The following is a 19,671-nucleotide window of genomic DNA, read 5'->3' as shown; positions in this document are numbered from 1 at the left end:
GAAGTACAAAAAATTGCTTTTAACCTGCTGTGTTGATTTATTCAACAAATATTTGTTGAATGTTGCTGCATGCCAGGAACTGGCAAAGGTACAGGAGACTCTGCGATGAACACATGTGACGGCTGCCCCAGGGAAACTTCAAGTATCATTAAGGGCTTCCAAGCCTGGAGTTATGTTGGAACTTTCCATATGGTTCTTTCCTTCCTTCTCTTTTTTCCTTCCTCCCCTTTTGTTTTTTTTCATTCTTTGTCTAGCTGGCTAGCTAGCTATCATCATCTTTCTACCATAGTGTAATGATTAGCAGAACAAGTTCTAGAGGTATAGGAGTCATAAACCAGTTTCATGAAGAAAAGGAGTTTTTAAAGAAATAGATAGATGGATAGAGGCCAGAAGAAATCATAAGCAGTGCTCCTATGTAAAGCAGAACTCTGATAAACATCACTGTTAATGCCCAGATTCACTCTTTAAGAGCAATTTTTTGGCCACAGCTACATTGTTTTCTTCCTTAAGAAATGGTTTTCACCATATTCTTACACAATAAACCTTAAATATTTTGTAAATCATTACATTGAACCATATTTTTTTCTCCTCCCTAGTGAACTGCTCCCTAGTGAACTGTTTGCCCGTGAAACAGTTTCACTTTCACTTTTTCAAAATGATAGTATTAAAAAAACAGAAGTGAAAGTATGAATCATAATATAATCAGGAGTTCATAGTGAGCTATCCATTTATAACTCAGAAACCACGGGGTATTTCCAAATTGATGTCATTCATAGAAAGAATGCCATATGTTGTGGAAGAGTAAGAAAAATTACCTAGGCCAACTGGGGCATTTAGAAAGCATGTGGGATAGTCCCAGCGATTTTTTTTTTTTTTTTTTTTTTAATTATCACGAAGATCAAGCTGTATTTCAAGTACTTAAACTGACATTCTTCTTGGAAATTACACACTGGATTCTGGGTTATACTTTTCAACTCTGATAATTTAGATGATGTACATTGAAATTTTACTTCAGAAGGCATATACCAATATGCACACTTTTTTTTAAATGGAAGTGTATTTGACTTACAATGTCTTGCTGATTACTGATATACAACAAAGTGATTCAGACATATATGTGTGTATATATGTATATGTATATATTCTTTTTCATTATAGGTTATTACAAGATTAGAAGATATTGAATATAGTTCCTTGTGCTCCAGTACAAATGCTTTTTATAATTCAATGTTTTCTTTTTTTTCTTTAAAAAGCTGTATAAATACTAAAATTACCATGAAATTCCTTGCAGTTGTTTTACTTATAGGATAAAATTGTAGCCTCTGCTTAAATTATTAAGCTTGATTTTATTTTATTATTCTTTTAGCAGAGGAGAAATAAATATAAAGTTTATTTTTTCCAACTAAACAATTAAAATAGTATTTTTCTTTTCTCTCCACTCTACTGGGTTTTTTTAAGAACTTAAAGAAGACTTTCAGTTCAGTTTAGTTCAGTCACTCAGTCGTGTCTGATTCTTTGTGACCCCACGCCAGGCCTCCCTGTCCATCACCAACTCCCGGAGTTTACTCAAACTCATGTTCATCGAGTCGGTGGTGCTATCCAGCCATCTCATCCTCTGTCGTCCACTTCTCCTTCTGCCCCCAATCCCTCCCAGCATCAGGGTCTTTTCCAATGAGTCAACTCTTTGCATGACGTGGCCAAAGTATTAGAGTTTCAGCTTCAGCATCAGTCCTTCCAATGAACACCCAGGACTGATCTCCTTCAGGATGGACTGGTTGGATCTGCTTGCAGTCCAAGGGACTCTCAAGAGTCTTCTCCAACACCACAGTTCAAAGGCATCAATTTTTCGGCACTCAGCTTTCTTCACAGTCCAACTCTTATATATTAAATAAATCAGTGATATTACATAGAGGAAATATTATCCAGGAAATACTGTCTCTGGATTGTCTCTATTTGGTTGGAAAATACTTCAGCAGTGTTAGCGCCGCCATATTTGCTGCTATGTTTGCTGATTGGTTAATTGTTTTGGTCCGGACCCTGATATCCAGTTGTGAGGTCAGGCCTGTTTTATCCTTCTTCAATCACTTGAATATCCCTGGTGTCCATAGTACCGGGGATTCCACAGAGGTCATCCCACTCACTGGTTCAGGCAACACCGCTAGTTTGCTGTTTGGTTTACGGGGCTCATTCACAAGCCCAGCGGTTTACCCACAGTGCTCAGTCTTGATTCCTGCTACAAACTGTTTTGCTAACCTTGAGCTTGCAGTGTGGCTTCAGGTAAATCTGCCAGTTATGACCTCCTGTGATTGAGGAACAAATTGTAAAATGTATTGAATTCTTCCTCATTCGATATACAATAGAAAGTCCACATGGATTAGACTTAAAGGCTAAAAGCAACCCTCAAAAGTTTTAGAAGAAAATATAAGAGACTACCTCATAACATTGAAGGAAGGAAAGTTTTTTTTTTTTTTTTTTTAATATTTAAAGGTTCATCAGTTGTAATGCATGTATGACTCTGGTGGGTATTGATAATGGAGGAGGTTATGCATGTATGGGGGCAGGCACTAAATGGGATACCTGGGTACCTTCTGCCCAATTTTACTCTGAAGCTAAACCGCTCTGAAACAAAGGCTAATAAGAATCAAAAAACCAAGCCATTAAGTATAAACTAAAAGGCGAGTAAGTTTGATAACATGTTATTTTAAATACCACTCTTTATTTCATTTTTAATTTTATTGGTGTAGAGTTGCTTTACAGCACGTGTTAGTTTCTACCATACAGCAAAGTGAATCAGTTATGCATGTACACATGTCCCCTCTTTGGGGGATTTCCTTCCCATTTAGGTCACACAGAGCACTGAGTAGAGTTCCCTGTGTATACAGTAGGTGCTCATTAGTTGTCTTTTTTATACATAATATCAACAGTGTATGTATGTCAATTGCAACTTCCCAATTCATCCCATTCCCACTTTCCCTTTGGTAACCATAAATTTGTTCTCTATTATTCCAGTTTTGGAAGTCCCAGCCACCACAATCAGAGAAGAAAAAGAAACTTAAAAATCCAAACTGGCAAAGAAGTAAAACTGTCGCTGTTTGCAGATGACATCATACTGTACATATAAAATCCTAAAGATGCCACCAGGAAACTGCTAGAGCTAATCAATGAATTTAGTAAATTCACAGGATACAAAATTAATACACAGTAATCTCTTGCTTTCTTATACACTAATGATGAAAGATGAGGAAGAGAAATTAAGACTCTCATTTACCATTGCAACAAAAAGAATAAAATACTTAGGAATAAATCTACCTACAGAGCCAACAGATCTGTACACAGAAATACATATTATGCTTTAGACATCATAAACTAAGTTAAAAGGCAACTTAGAGACAGGGAAAATATTTTTAAGGCATTTGAGAAATAATTGCAATCTAGAATATATAAAAATATTCTATAAGTAAGAAAAAGACAAAAATCCCAGTGAAGAAATGAATATAAATTTTAGGTCACAGACAAGAAGCTCTGTATGACCAATAAAGACATTTTTTAAAAGTTGAAACTTGCTATTAATAGAAACATGCAAATTTTTAAAAGGTACCCTTTCATGTCATCACACTGGAAAAAATTAAAGTTTGCCGACAACTAGTGATGAAAAAGTAGGGGAGACAGGAACTTTCAAATTCTTAAGTGTTAATTACTGATGATTAATGAGCTTTGAAGTTTTACAGTAGGGAGTTTTGTTTAAATTTAAGAAGAAAAAGATGAGGTGATTGAGAGAGCAAACTGGTGTAATACTGAAAGCTTTCTGCAATATCTAGCAAAGTTTGAAGGCTAGGACCCAGAAAGTCAACTTCAGAAATATAAACTACAAAAATCTCTTGTCCAGAGACACAACCATAATTCATTGCAACATTTTTTGTAATTCCAAAATGCCTGCCATGTGGCAACGAATGCTTTTAGTTTCACTTGACCCGATACCAAGTATTCATTCATGGACTCTTACTGCTCCCTTCTTAACATAGTTGGAAACAAGGCATTGGCCCAATCTCCTTGCTCCCACAGACTCCTCCCTTCGTATCCTCCCTACACTTCCCTATTCCCATGAGAAGCACTCTCTAGCCTGGAAGTTTTCCCTCTCATCATATCGCTGGCCCAGACACTTACTTGGTCAATGTCCATACATTCTCCTTCTTTTTGCCTTTTCTGGCCATCTTGCCTGATTTTGCCTTTGGATTTGAGTCATTGGCAATTAACAGCCAGAAACATTATCTTGCCTCACACTTCCCCAGGATCTGCTTGAATGAGGAGGAACAGAGAGAGGAAAAGATACATACAGTGAGAAGAAGAAAGGTAAATAACTTCAAATATTTTCCTAACTATATTCTTCTCCTAGCAAATCTTTGAGCAGTCAAATCCACACACGAATTGGTGCCTAGCTCCATAGGTGAATGAGGCAGGAAACATGGATATGGGGCAAATTTCTTTACTCATCTGGAAGTGTTTTGCTCATCCCTGAAAGAGATGTACCTTCATCCATCAACAACTTTATGCCGCCCTTATCCTCCCTGGGCTTCCCAGGTGGCGCTAGTGGTAAAGAATCCACCTGCCAAGGCAAGAGACATGAAACAACACGGGTTCGATCCCTGAGTCGGGAAGATCCCCTGGAGGAGGAAATGGCAACCCACTCTAGTATTCTTGCCTGGAGAATCCCATGGACAGAGGAGCCTGGCGGGCTACAGTCCATGGGGTCGCAAAGAGTCGAACAAAACTGAAGCGGCTTAGCACACATGCACATCCTCCCCACCCTAGGAACTTGGGCTTGTTACTGACAAGCGCAGAGCTTCTCCTGAGGCATGGTATTCCATTACTGCACAGCGGCACACAACTGTGAAGCAAGCTGCACTGGGCAACCTAAAGCCAACTAACTCTACGAGGGAGGGGGCTGTTGTAGCTGCAAGCAATATGGGTGGTCCAACCACTCTCTTCCTTCTCAGGCAACATCCTTCTCCAAACCTCTGTGTTTAATAAGTAGGAGGCAGACCTCCGCTGCCATCGAGGGAGGATATAATGAAATTGGCTGCGCTATAGATGCCCAGTCTTCTTCTCACCCAGCATCCATCACCAGGATGGTATTCCATCTTTTTTCTTTTTTTTTTTTTTTTCATGTTTCGTTCCTGTTTTTTTGTTTTTTGTTTTTTTTTAATCTTTATATTGTAGTGGTTTTTGTCATACATTGACATGAATCAGCCATGGATTTACTTGTATTCCCCATTCTAATCCTTTCTCCCACCTCCCTCTCTACCTGATCCCTCTGGGTCTTCCCAGTGCACCAGGCCCAAGCACTTGTCTCATGCACCCAACCTGGGCTGGTGATCTGTTTCACCATAGATAATATACATGTTTCGATGATGTTCTCTCAAAACATCCCACCCTTGCCTTCTCCATCTTTTTTCTTTTACTCTATGTGTCTTCCCTTTTTGGTCATGGTATGAATAAACTTTTTCTATTTAGGAGATTTTTGAATATGAGAGACCAAAGACTGCAAGATAGAGAAATTTACTAAAACAGAGGATCTTTTTATCTTATTTTTTATTGTATTTTTAACTGGAGGATAATCACTTTACAATGCCGTGCTTGTTTCTGCTGTACAGCGTGAATCAGCCGTAGGTATATATATACCCTCTCCCTCATGAGCCTCCCTCCCATCCCCCATCTCACTCCTCTAGGTCATCACAGAACACTGATATAAGCTCCCCCTGGTATACAGTAGTTTCCCACTAGCTATCTATTTTTCACATGGTAATATATATGTGTCAGTGATGCTCTATCAATTTGTCTCACCCTCTCCTTCCCCTATTGTGTCTATAAGTTTTTCTCTACATCTGCTCTGCAAATAGGCTCATCAGTACCATTTTTCTAGATTCCATATATATGTGTTAATATATGATATTTGGTTTTCTCTTTCTGACTTATTTTGCTCTGTATAACAGGCTCTAAGTTCATCCACCTCAGTTCAACTGATTCAAACTAATTCCTCTCTATGGCTGAGTAATACTCAATTGTATGTATGTACCATAACTTCTTTATCCATTCATCCATTGATGGACATCTAAGTAGCGCCCATGCCCTGGCTATTGTAAATAATGCTGCAGTGGACATTGGCATACATGCGTGTTTTTGAATTATGGCTTTCTCAGTAGTGGGCTTGCTGGATCATATGGGAGTTTCATTCCTAGTTTTTTAAGGAATCTCCGTACTCTTCTCCAGAGTGGTTGTTGATATAATGAATAAATGACTGAATGACAAATAAAATCCCCCATATCTCCCTTAGATAACAAATATGAAGAACTGGGTGTATATTTGTCCAATTTGCTTTTTCGTTAATCACATACTCTGGTGTTTTCTTGGACAGCAGGGAGGGTGTTTTGTTTTACACTTCAATTTGAAAGCAGTCACCATTTATTAACTGACTAGACTTTCAGAATAATCAAGGTACACACCTTAGTCTATCCTTCTAATAAGCCTGTTGATTTGGTCTTTTTTGTTGCCAGCGTCTCTATCTTCTACACAGTGGATGATCTTTTTCTTCATTCCACCTCATGGAAAAGATAATTTGAAAAGCCAGTAGAAGTTGTTGGCTTCCTGAAAGCATTGTTCAACAGTATAGATCTCATGAATCAGATCCTCCATGCAGATGGTCCCAAAGCTAACAAGAGAGCCAGCAATCAATGTGCTATCTGTCAGGGCAGTTTACGTGCAATATACGGTTCCGTAATACTCAGCATGTTAACTGAAGCCTTGCTGATCTTCACAAAGGTACCATTGAAGATATGGTGAAGACTAAGAAGCCACAACACTTTCCAGACCCTGGGGTCACACCATGGCTGTCGATGCCAATGACAAATGCCAATATGGGTTCTGCAGATACAAAGAATCTGCCAACTTATCTTGCCATCCCAGCCTTCTTGGATGTGTCAGTCTTGTATGTCTGCCCACATCCCTTGTGTCTGTGCTTACTTTTTATAGATAAGATTCATCCTTGCCTTTCAAAGCATTTGGGAAAACGTCTTTTTCAGGCATCTGATCTTCAGCTCTATGAAATTCCTTCCCTTCTTCAAGGGTTTCTGACACAGCAGAAACCATCTTTTTCTTTTCTGCTGCACTCCATGGTTCCAGCTGGAAAAAAAGACTATGTAACCTATTTTTTGATTTAGCATTAGGTTATTACTCACTTTACTCTAAATTGGATTTATTTAGTTTCACTGTATATTGTGAACTTCCTTCCATTTGGGATATTAATACATCCTAATATATCATTTTCCAATGTGTGTGTGTGTGTGTGTGCAGGGATTTACTCAATTTCCGACTCATGGGTGTTCAGATAGTTCATGGCTTGTTCACACTACAAACCATGCTGCAAATAGCATTATGTCCACATAGACCCTTACCTGGTATAACTTTTTAATGTAAGGTAGAAATCAAGCACTAGAATTGCTGTAAAACATATAGTCATTTTAATTCAAATAACTGCTGCCAGGTTTATTTGCCAGAACAGTTGAGGAATTCACATTCCTGCTACCAAAGGAAGGGCACTTTCATATCCCTGAGTCTTTGCCAGTGACAGTTGCTGTTGCTTGTTTAGAAAATTTGCAAATCCAACGGGTGAAAAAACTGATATTTTGTTATAGTTCATTTTCAGCATCCTAGGGTAGGGGGAAAGATGTACTTCCCAAGCAGAGAGAATTCTGCCTGAAATTCTTAGTTGCACCCATTGGTAGCTCTGTCTGCACCTGGCCCTGGTAGAAACCTGCATTCCTCCTTACAGAGGTCTCAGACTGTTGGAAATAGCCAGTGTTTTCCTTAGTACTGTTTTCTTTCAGCTCAACAGGATTATGTCAACTGTTATTACAAGGAAAGGCCATCCACATACCAGTTTAAAAAGGAAAAGGTGTGTCCGCTGGCTAAAATAAATAAAGGGCAAAACACATAGAAACAGTTTTAGACCCCGACAGTTACAATAGTGCTGAGGAAGCTGGTAAAGACAAAGTCAGGCTCAGTGCTTGTAAAATCAGGGTGCGTCCAGACCTTTTATAGCCTCAGTTGGGAAATTAACCATAGAACAACCTTGAAAAGTTCTGATAGTGACATTGATATTTTAAAGAGGGTTTCAAAAATATATTAACTGTGGTCTTTTGGCTACTCTTGATACCAATGATTTCAGAATTATTTATGACCAAGGAAAGGGTGACCAAACATAAATTACATACCACACTGATGGACAGACATAGCTAATTTCATTTTACATTGAAACTGAGATAGACACAATTGCAAATGTTCAGTTCAGTTCAGCTCAGTCGCTCAGTCATGTCCGACTCTTTGCGACCCCATGAATCACAGCATGCCAGGCCTCCCTGTCCATCACCAACTCCCAGAGCTTTTTCAAACTCATATCCATCGAGTCGGTGATGCCATCCAGCCATCTCATCCTCTGTCATCCCCTTGTTCTCCCACCTTCAATCTTTTCCAGCATCAGGGTCTTTTCCAATACTCAACTCTTTGCATGAGGTGGCCAAAGTACTGGAGTTTCAGCTTCAGCATCAATCCTTCCAATGAACACCTACTTTAGAATGGACTGATTGGATCTCCTTGCAGTCCAAGGGACTCTCAAGAGTCTTCTCCAACACCACAGTTCAAAAGCATCAATTCTTCAGCACTCAGCTTTCTTCACAGTCCAACTCTCACATCCACACATGACCACTGGAAAAACCATACCCTTGACTAGATGGACCTTTGTTGGTAATGTCTCTGCTTTTTAATGTGCTACCTAGGTTGGTCATAACTTTCCTTCCAAGGAGTAAGCGTCTTTTAATTTCATGGCTGCAATCACCATCTGCAGTGATTTTGGAGCCCAAAAAAATAAAGTTATTGCAAACTTTAACTCTTGCTTAATTTTAAGTCAGAATCTTTAAGAAAGGATTCTTCATAGGTTCCAAGTGATTTAGCTCCAATTAAAAACAGTCTTATCAAGAACACTGTGGAGGTTCCTTAAAAACTAAAGATAGAGTTATCATATGATCCAGTAATTTCACTCCTAGGCATATATCCAGACAAAGCTCTAATTCAAAAAGATATATGCATCCTAATGTTCATAGCAGCACAATTTACAATAGCCAAGACACAGGAGCAAGATAAATGCCCATTGACAGATGAATGAATAAAGGAGATGTGGTACATATATTCAATGGAATATTACTTGGCCATAAAAAGGTATGAAAATGCCATTTGCAGCAACATAGATGGACATAGAGATTATCACACTAAATGAAGTAAATCAGAGAAAGACAAATATCATATTATATCATTTATATATGGAATCTAAGAAAATGATGCAAATCAAACTTATTTACAAAATAAAAATAGACTCACAGATATGGAAAACAAACTTATGGTTACCAAAGGGGAAGGAGAAGGAAGAGATAAATTAGCAATTTTGGATTAACAGATATGCACTACTATAAAATAGATAAAAAACAAAGACCTACTGAATAGCAAAAGGAACTGTATTCAACATCTTGTAATAGCCTATAATGGAAAAGAATCTGGAAAGGAATATACATTTAACTGAATCCTTGGAAGGAAAGTTATGACCAACCTAGACAGCACATTAAAAAGCAGAGACATTACTTTGTCAACAAAGGTCCGTCTAGTCAAGGGTACGACTTTTCCAGTGGTCATGTATGGATGTGAGAGTTGGACTATAAAGAAAGCTGAGTGCTGAAGAATTGATGCTTTTGAACTGTGGTGTTGGAGAAGACTCTTGAGAGTCCCTTGGACTGCAAGGAGATCCAACCAGTCCACCCTAAAGGAGATCAGTCCTGGGTGTTCATTGGAAGGATTGATGCTGAAGCTGAAACTCCAGTACTTTGGCCACCTCATGCGAAGAGTTGACTCATTGGAAAAGACCCTGATGCTGGGAGGGATTGAGGGCAGGAGGAGAAGGGGACGACAGAGGATGAGATGGCTGGATGGTATCACCAACTTGATGGACATGAGTTTGAGTAAGCTTCGGGAGTTGGTGATGGACAGGGAGGCCTGGCATGCTGTGATTCATGGGGTCGCAAAGAGTCAGACACGGCTGAGCAACTGAACTGAATATATATTATATTGATGTGTATGTGTATGTATTATATATTATATATATATATATAACTGAAGCCCAATCCTATCAAATCAGTACTCCACTCTTATGACCTCATTTAACCCTGTGGTCACCTATGGTTGTGAGAACTGGACTCAAAAGAAGGCAGAACGTCAAAGAATTAATGCCTTTGAACTGTGGTGCTGGAGAAGACTCCTGAAAGTCCCTTGGACAGCAAGGAGATCAAATCAGTCAATCTTAAAGGAGATCGGCCCTGATTATTGACCAGAAGGACTGATGCTAAAGCTGAAGCTTCAGTATTTTGGTCATCTGATGTGAACAGATGACTAATTGGAAAAGTCCCTGATGCTGGGAAAGTGGGCATGGCAACCCACTCCAGTATTCTTGCCTGTAGAATCCCTTGGATAGAGGAGCCAAGGAGGCTACAGTCTATGGGGTCACAAAGAATCGGCCACAACTGAAGTGACTTAGTAGGTACACATGAAAGGATTAACAGAGAGGGATCTCTCCCTAGGAATGCACCAAGGAAAGTTATGTGAGCACATACCTTCAAGCTCTATCTTCAGAACAGGCTTGACCCACACTTTATCCTTGAACTTCAGATTGTGATAAAACAAATTTCTGTTGTCTAAGCCACTGAGTCTGCTGCATTTTGTGTGGACAACCAATAACTCAAACTTCTGATGCTTTTAATTGATTTCACAATAATAAAGAAAACCAAAGAAAAATGGTTTTTAAAGCCACTGTAATTATAATCCAAGAAAGAATTTTAGCACAATATTTGACATCCGTGAATTTAAGAATTACCCATAAGCTTGAGAGTGCTTTGCAACAAATAGAAAAAAGGCAAAAAGTTAAAATATGAGTTGTAGATTACTTTTAACACAAAAAGATTTTGTTCTACATAGAAATTTTTATTCAGTCTACATCTCATTTGACAGAAGACTCTAACTTAAACTCTTTAAGTTCAGTTAAGGTTGATAAAGATTGAGAACCATGTTGACCTAATACAAATTCTTCATTATTCTCTTAGATTTCACCAAGAATTGGTAGCAAATTGCATGTGTTACTTTTAAAATATAATCACAATGTATTTTCTAAATTAGAGAAAGGAAACTCTTCAGTGTGTTTTAGGAAACATAAGATCCCACAGAAAAAGAAATATTTATTTCTCATATTTGTCTCATGATATTACGTATTTTTATGCAGAGTTGCTCATCAGAAACTTGCAAACCAAGCTTAGTAAGAGCAATTTGCAGCTTCACCCTCACTATAGATTCCTTGAAAGAAAGTTGCAAGGGACTAACTAAGAAATGTGACACATATTTTACACATTTACCATTATTATGTCCAAAATGAGCATACCAATGTAGATTTAGAAATCCAGATCCAGGTTACTTTCTCACTTTAGTGTCTTTTAAAGCAGTAAATGGAAGGATATGCTAAGCCGTGATCACAAAGGTACTTGACACCTTCATAACCATGTAAGCAATTGAAGAAGGTCAGTGATTTGGTTCTTTTGAAGATAACAATTTTTTCTTTGCTTTGCTTTTTTCCTTCAAAATTTGGATTTGCCCCCAGAGAGTTGCTGGCCTGAATATGCCACTAATTTCTAGGGCATCCTGACATATTTGTCATCACCATCTCTCCAACAACTTTAAGAATTGTCACAGTAGTATGTGAACTTTTGAAAACTAAAGCTCAGAAATGTATCCTCTTAGCCTTTCTATGCCTGTTTGTTGACATTTATGAACCTCATGAACTGAATTTGTAATTTTTTCCTTTGGCAAAAAGAAATAGATTTTCCATGGTGTAGTATTGCACCACGCAGAGAATGTTTGTAACTAAGTCAACATATATTGTTTCTAGGCACCAACAAGGAAATCACTTTGTTATACCCATATTATAATATCACCAGAGTAATAGGATGAAAATGACTCACTGGAGTGCTCAGTGCTGCAAACAGTGCAAAGTTGAGGGCACAGCGCTAAGTGGTGTCTCTTTGAGAGGTCATAAATGACTCTCTTCCAAAACACGAAAGCATCAACTAGGACAATGTGTTGGACCAAGAGAAAAGACAATGCAGAAAGCTTAGAAGAAAAGACCTAAGTCCTCTCTTCCTCCCTGAGAATGCTCATGGAGGTTGATTAACTTCCATGAGTCTTAGAAAAAGCAGAGGAAACTGGTCCCCACAACATCTTGTCCTGCTTGATCTGGTAGGATAAAAGAATTACTAATTGCTGCCTTTCAGGGCTAGAGCCACCAGTGTGAGAATGACAAGAGGACATTCGGAAGAGGCCCATGGATGTGAAAGGGAAGACTCTTCCTCCCTGCTCTCTGCTATCGATACAGTTTCCTCCATGGTTTTATTTATTCAGTCAGTACTGATTGTTGCTTTCTGTGGATGAGATGCAGAAAAGGCTACAGCACTGATCAGACACGTGGGATTCCTGTCTCTGCACAGCTTAAGATCTAATGAGGAGCTAGATTCCACACTAACTTGCCTTTTGCCTTTTCTTGCTGTCTCCTTCGCAGGTTCTTCCTTATCTCCTGCCATCGAGATTCTGGATGTCTTTCCACCTACATCTAAGTGGATATCACATGCGAAAAAAGATAAGAGAGTAGTTGGAGGAGCAGCATAAGAGCAAGATAAGAATATGTCTAAAGTGACACAGGGCTTCCCTGGGGGCTCAGTGGTAAAGAATCCACCTGCCAATGCAGGAGATGAGGGTTTGATCCCTAGGTCTAGAAGATTCCCTGGGGAAGAAGATGACAACCCATTCCACTATTCTTGCCTGGGAAGTCCCAAAGACAGAGGAGCCTGGCAGGCTAGAGTCCATGGAGTCACGAAGAATCAGATATGACTTAGTGACTACAGAACTACACCAAAGCGATGCAAAAGAGAGATTTTGGCAAAGAAAAGGTGGGTGAGTAAGTTGGTTAATAGGGTTGATTGGTACAAAGTGTTAAAGAGTATGACAACTGAGAAAATGTCTATCAGATCCAGGGGATAGTAAGTTGCTGGGGGTTTCAAAAAAAAGCTATGTAAACATGATGGAGACAGAAAATAAATTAGAACAAATTTTAAAACATATTGGTGCTGGTGATGCATGCATGTGCATGCTAAGTCACTCAGTCATGTCCGACAGTTTGCAACCCCATGGACTGTAGCCTGCCAGGCTCCTCTGTCCATGCGGATTCTCCAGGCAAGAATACTGGAGTGGGTCGCCATGCCCTCTTCCAGGGGATCTTCCTGACCCAGGGATCAAACTCGTGTCTCCCGTGGCCCCTGCATTGCAGGCAGATTCTTTACCACGGAGCCACCAGGCGCTGATGAAGTGGACATTTAAGAAGTTCACTGGTAAAGGGGAAAAAGAAATAGGGAGATTGGGTTTCTCAGATAGAAATTGATCATGTTTGTAAGTGATGGTGAAATTAGAGCGGTTGAAAATATTTAAAAGCTGAATAAAGACAAAAGAAGTGATACTTAACGAAGCATGATTCCAGAGGAGATGAGAAAACTTGGAATTAACAGCATGAGTGTTCCATTTTGTAGAAGAAGAATGTATCATTCTCTAAAACTGAGAGGGCAAGAAGGAATAAGAGAAAATCAGTATAATACAGATGGCCAAGATAGTCAACAATGCTACCTATTAGAGAAATGCAAATCAAAACTACAGTGAGGTATCAGCTCACACTAGTTAGAGTGTGTGTGTGTGTGTGTGTGTGTGTGTGTGTGTGTGTGTGTTAGTTGCTCAGTAGTGTCCAACTCTTTGTGACCCCATGGACTGTAGCCCTCCAGGCTCTTTTGTCCATGGGATTTTCCCAGGCAAGAATACTGGAGTGGGTTGCCATTTCCTTCTCCAGGAGATCTTCCCAACCCAGGATCAAACCTGGGTCTCCCACATTGCAGGCAGACTCTTGACCGTCTGAGCCACCAGGCAAGTGCCTACTTAAAGTGGTCATCCTCAAAAACTCTGCAAACAATAAATGCTGAAGAGTGTGTGGAGAAAAGGGAACTCTTCTAAACTATTGGTGAGAATGTAAATTGGTATAGTCACTATGAAGAACAGTGTGGTGGTTCCTTAAAAAACTAAAAATAGAGCCACCATATGACCCAGAAATCCCACTCCTGGGCATATATGTGGAGAAAAACATGGTTTGAAAGGACCCGTACACCCCAATGTTCATTGCAACCCTGTTTACAATAGCAAAGATACAGAAGCAACCTAAATGTCCATTGACAGAGGAATGGGTAAAGAGGGTGTGGTAATATTCCATTATTACTCAGCCATTACAAAGAATGAAATAATGCCATTTGCAGCAACATGGATGGACCCAGAGTGTCATACTGAGTGAAGTGAGTCAGACACAGAAGAAGAAATACTGTATGACATCCCTTATATGTGGAATCTAAAAAGAAATGATGCAAATGAACTTATTTACAAAACATGAAAAGAGCCACAGACTTAGAGAATGAACCTACAGTCACCATGGGGAGAGGGTGGCAGGAGACATAGACTGGAGTTTAGGATGGCCATGTATACATTGCGATATTTTAAGTAGATAACCATAAAGGACCTACTGTAAAAAGAAAAAAAAAAAAAAGACTTTAAGTACTCAAGGGAAAAAAAGAGATAATGCAGTGTGGTCACATGACAAATTTGAAGATGAGTCTGCAAACAATACTTCGTGTATGTGTGCTTAGTCACTCAGTTGTGTCCGACTCTTTTTGACCTTTACATGTAGTTTAATCTGAGAAATATTTACATAAAGAAGAGCTTTTGTAAATGAAACTGTAACACTTGGAAAGAAGAACTCCTTCCTCTAGTGTCAGAGCCAGGTGTCCACAAACTGAAGCCAGATTTTTATGGTGTACTTTATTATTCCGTTCCAACTAAATTCCCAGAACCTCAGCACATGTTCAGTTAAATATGATATGAAAACACATTGCAAATTCAGAAATGTTATTTTTGGATTATCCATGGATTTTGGTCTATTTATACCTCCATATTGCCCAATGATGGCAACTACTCATGTTATGATAATAAAATATATTCTTAAGTAACTATCATAAGAACTTAACTTCTTAAGTTCTATTATAACTTACCCTGAAAATACCCAGGACTTACCATAAAAAGAGGAAAAAAAGCAGAAATGTTGTGCAATTTAGGCTTCATTTCTTCAATTCCCTGAGAAAATCTGACTCTCCCATTCTCTTTCATTCAGCTTTCCCTTATGTATAGACACAAGAATAAAGTAAGAGATTCCTATATTGTGAGACAATCATTACTAAATATCGGTGAATCATAATGGTGATTATATAAAGTAGGCACAACTTTAATACCTCCCAAGGTCACTTTCTATCCACTTACTGAGAGGAAAGCACTAGCATTCTTTTAACTCTGTTAAATTATTAACCTTTTGTTCTTTAATTTGTATTATATGAAACTACTGCAATTCCCCCCAAAATGAAGCTTAAATTAGTCTTCTAAAATAAAGAGATTTTCTTCCATCAAAAGATACATCAAAACAAAAAGTCAATGTCAAGCTATTCTCTCATTCCAAGTGTACTTCTGGCCAGGACTATATGATTCTGCCCTTAACTACATAACAGATATTCCAAAATGTTTTTATTTTTAAAAAATCAGGGTCTGAAAAAATAGATGTATCCATATTGGCAAAATATCAATCATTGCTGAAGATGGATGATCAGTACCTGTATTTCTGTGCACACTTCACTCTACTTTTGAACATGTTTGAATATGTTCATTTATAAGTAAATAATATAAGTAGTGGGCTTCCCAGGTGGCACAGTGGTAAAGAATTTGCCTGCCAATGCAGGAGATGTGGGTTCGATCCCTGGGTCAGGAAGATCCCCTTGGAGTAGGAAATGGCAACCCACTCCAGTATTTTTGCCTGGAAAATTCCATGAACAGAGGAGCCTGGTGGGCTACAGTCCATGGGTTCACAAAGAGTCCATGGCAGCACACATTTCACATGGCAGTTTCACATTTCAGTATAAATAGAAAATAATTCTTATCATAGATATTTGTGAAGACTCTTCCTCGGTTTCAATAGGCAAAAAGGTCATATTCCTTCTTTAGAATTTCAGAATGCAGCAAACAAACCAAATATTAGAGGCCTTGTATAGTATAATAGGCAGAATGTGCTCCCAAAGGCCAGCACTCTATCTAGAGTATTTACTAGAACAAATACTAGAGTATCTAACTAATGTATTTACTAGAACCAGTAAATACATTACCTAATGTGATGGTTATTTTTCATATGTCACCTTGACTGGTCACGGAGTGTCCAGATTAAACATTATTTTTGTGTATATAAAGGGTATTCCTGGATGAGATTAGCCTTTGAATGGATGGACTTAGTAAAGTAGATTCCCTCCCCAACATGGATGGGCATCATGTAATCCACTGAGGGCTGGAATAAAACAAACGGTAGAGGAAGAAGGAATTTGCTTCTTTTTTCTGCTTCACTGCTTGATGCTATAAGACTGGGATTTACACCATCAGCTTTCCTGGTTTTGAAGATTCTGGTGTGTATATATACATATATGTAGATTAAAATACAGATATAGATATGAATATTGAAGCTGAAGCTCCAATACTTTGGGCACTTGATGCAAGGAGCTGATTCATTGGAAAAGACCTTGATGCTGGGGAGGATTGAAGGCAAAAGGAGAAGGCAGGTGACAGAGCATGAGATGGTTAGATGGCATGACCGACTTAATGCACATGAATTTGAACAAACTCTGGGAGACAGTGGAGGACAGAGGAGCCCAGCATGATGCAATCCATGGGGTAGCAAAGAGCTGGACATGACTTAGTAACTGAGTAACAACAATATATACATATATATCTCCTATTGCTTTTCTCTCTGAAGAATACTAACACACTTTACATGGCAAAAGGGGGTTTGAAACTCTAATTAAGCTTGCAGATCTAAAACAGGGAGATTAGCCTGGCTTTTCCTATCCAAGCAAGTCTAATCTGATCACATAAGCCCTTAAAAGCAGAGAACTTTCTGGAGGAAGAAGAGATGGAGCAAGGAAATTCAGAGATTCAAAGCATGAAGAGGACTTGACAGGAAGTTGCTGTCTTAAAGATGGAGAGTCAACATGAGTAGGAATTCAGGCAGTCTTCAGGATCTGAGAGAGACTCCTGGCCCACAGCCAGCAAGGAAACAGAGACCTCAGGCCTGCAGCCCAAATAACTGAATTCTGTCAACAGCCTGGATGAGCTTGGAAACCGACTTGCCCTCAGAGCCTCCAGATTAAGAGTCCAGCTTGCCAACAACTTGATCTCAGCCTGTGACACCCGGGCCAGAGGAACCAGCTGAGCTCACCAGACTCCTGACCTACAGAACTGTGAGATCATAAATTTGTGTTGTGTTAAGTGGCTAAATCTGTAATAATTTTAAGGCTGTAATAGGTAACAAATTGTGCATGCTCAGTCACTAAGCCGTGTCTGACTCTTTTGCAACCCCATGGACTGTAGCACGCCAGGCTTCTCTGTTCATGGGATTTCCCAGGCAAGAATACTGGAGTGGGTTGCCATTTCTTCTCCAGGGATCTTTCTGACCCAAAGATCAAACCCATGTCTCCTGCAGCTCCTGGCAGACAGATTCTTTACCACTGAACCACCTGGGAAGCAGGTAAAAAATACATCCTATGTATGTTAATCACAAAGTCATGTCCAACTCTTTGCAACCCCCTGGACTGTAGCCCACACAGGCTCCTCTGTCCATGGAATTCTCCAGGCAAGAATACTGGAGTGGGTAGCCATTTCCTGCTTTAGGGGATCTTTCCAACCCAGGGATTGGTTCCAGGTCTGCTGCATTACAGGTAGATTCTCAACCATCTGAACCACCAGGGAAGCCCAACAAATATATCCTACTTAACATAAAAAAGACCCAATAGCTAACAAGACCATAAAAAACTTATTCCTAACACAAAAAGTAAGAGAAATAATTTTATTTTGCTTGTAATATTGGGGAAATGTGTAAAAAGAAATTGTGGTTTTGACGTGCATTGCATCATGTGTGATAAGCTCTTGATATTCATAAAACTTGATCCAAAGTTTTGGAAAACTAATTGGTGATATGTTTAAGAAATCAGGATATCATGCTTGACCTTTGACCTAAAATTCCACATCTATTTTTTAAGGAAATAATTCCAGTAATATTTCTTTAGTTTGATCCAGTAATTCTACCTCCATATACTAAGAAAATAATTTTAGATGCATTTTTCATGGAAATACATATTAATATATGAAGAAAATTAATCTATAAAGATGGTAGTCATTAAGGTATTACAGCATGTAATAGAAAAATTGGTAACAATATAATGATTCATCAAAAGAGACTGGTAAGTTAGGGTATACCCCCAGATGGAGATCAAAATGGCAACTCACCTCAGTGTTCTTGCCTGGAGAATTCCATGAACAGAGGAACCTGACAGGCTACAGTCCATAGGGTCTCAAAGAGTCGGACAAAACTGAAGCGAGGTAGCACATTTGCACACCCACATAATGAACTGCTGTAAACTCAGTTGAAGTCATATGATATATTTTAAAGGAAAAAATTGGGTAACAAAAAATACCAATATTAAAGTGTCAGAAAGCATATGCACCAATTTTAGGTTCTTTCTCCTGGTCTGCATCTTTTGATTTCTCTTTTATGACAGTAGATTTACTAATAAAAGAAATTTTGCTTTTTAATAAAGTTTACATTTTTGTGCTTCTTTGTCAATTTCCAGAAAGTTATTTACTCAATTAGGACAAAAATGATTATATGTATTTCAAGACAAATGACAAAATATTTCTTCTTTATTTGGAGCAGAAAACTACAACAAAATGTCCTCCTACTCCTCATGGTGATCATGGCTGTTAAATAAGAAAATTTATCTTATAGTTTTATAACATGTGATAAAGTTTATGAGATAAAATTTATCACTAGCTTTCCACATCCAAAATGTTACCTACCACTCCTCTACTACAACTACAGCCTTTTCTTCTGTTTAAAATATGTACCAAATTCTATTGAATAGATTCATTCATTTAAATCTAAATTTTATGCAGTTTAAGAGTTTTCATTGAACTTATATAAAGTAAGAAATGCTCTCCTGCACCCAATCTTCATCTCTTCCTACATCACCGCAGAAATGGTATCTGAAAGCTTTGTGTCCAAACATTGGCTGGAAGGCGAAATATGTTTCTATTGAGGCTGAACATAAAGATTGTGGTAAAATTTGGCTTCAAGAAAGAGAGGAAGTGAAAAATTAGTTTTTAGAGATAAGTACTTGTCTGAGACAAATCTGAAAGACACATTTAAGGAGATTTTTCTCAATTTCGACCTTCAGTTCTTGTATTGACTGGCCTAGGATGATGTTTTAAATCAAAAGATGATATTTGAAATACATTGCATACTATTGCTAAGTACTTAATTTCGATTAAAACATGGTAGGCAAAAACTGGGGTTGATTCTTACATTTT

The sequence above is a fragment of the Cervus elaphus genome, chromosome 31, assembly GCF_910594005.1.
Source record: "Cervus elaphus chromosome 31, mCerEla1.1, whole genome shotgun sequence".
NCBI classification, from domain to species: domain Eukaryota; kingdom Metazoa; phylum Chordata; class Mammalia; order Artiodactyla; family Cervidae; genus Cervus; species Cervus elaphus.
The sequence above is the reverse complement of the archived record's forward strand: the minus strand, read 5'-3'. Positions refer to the sequence as shown.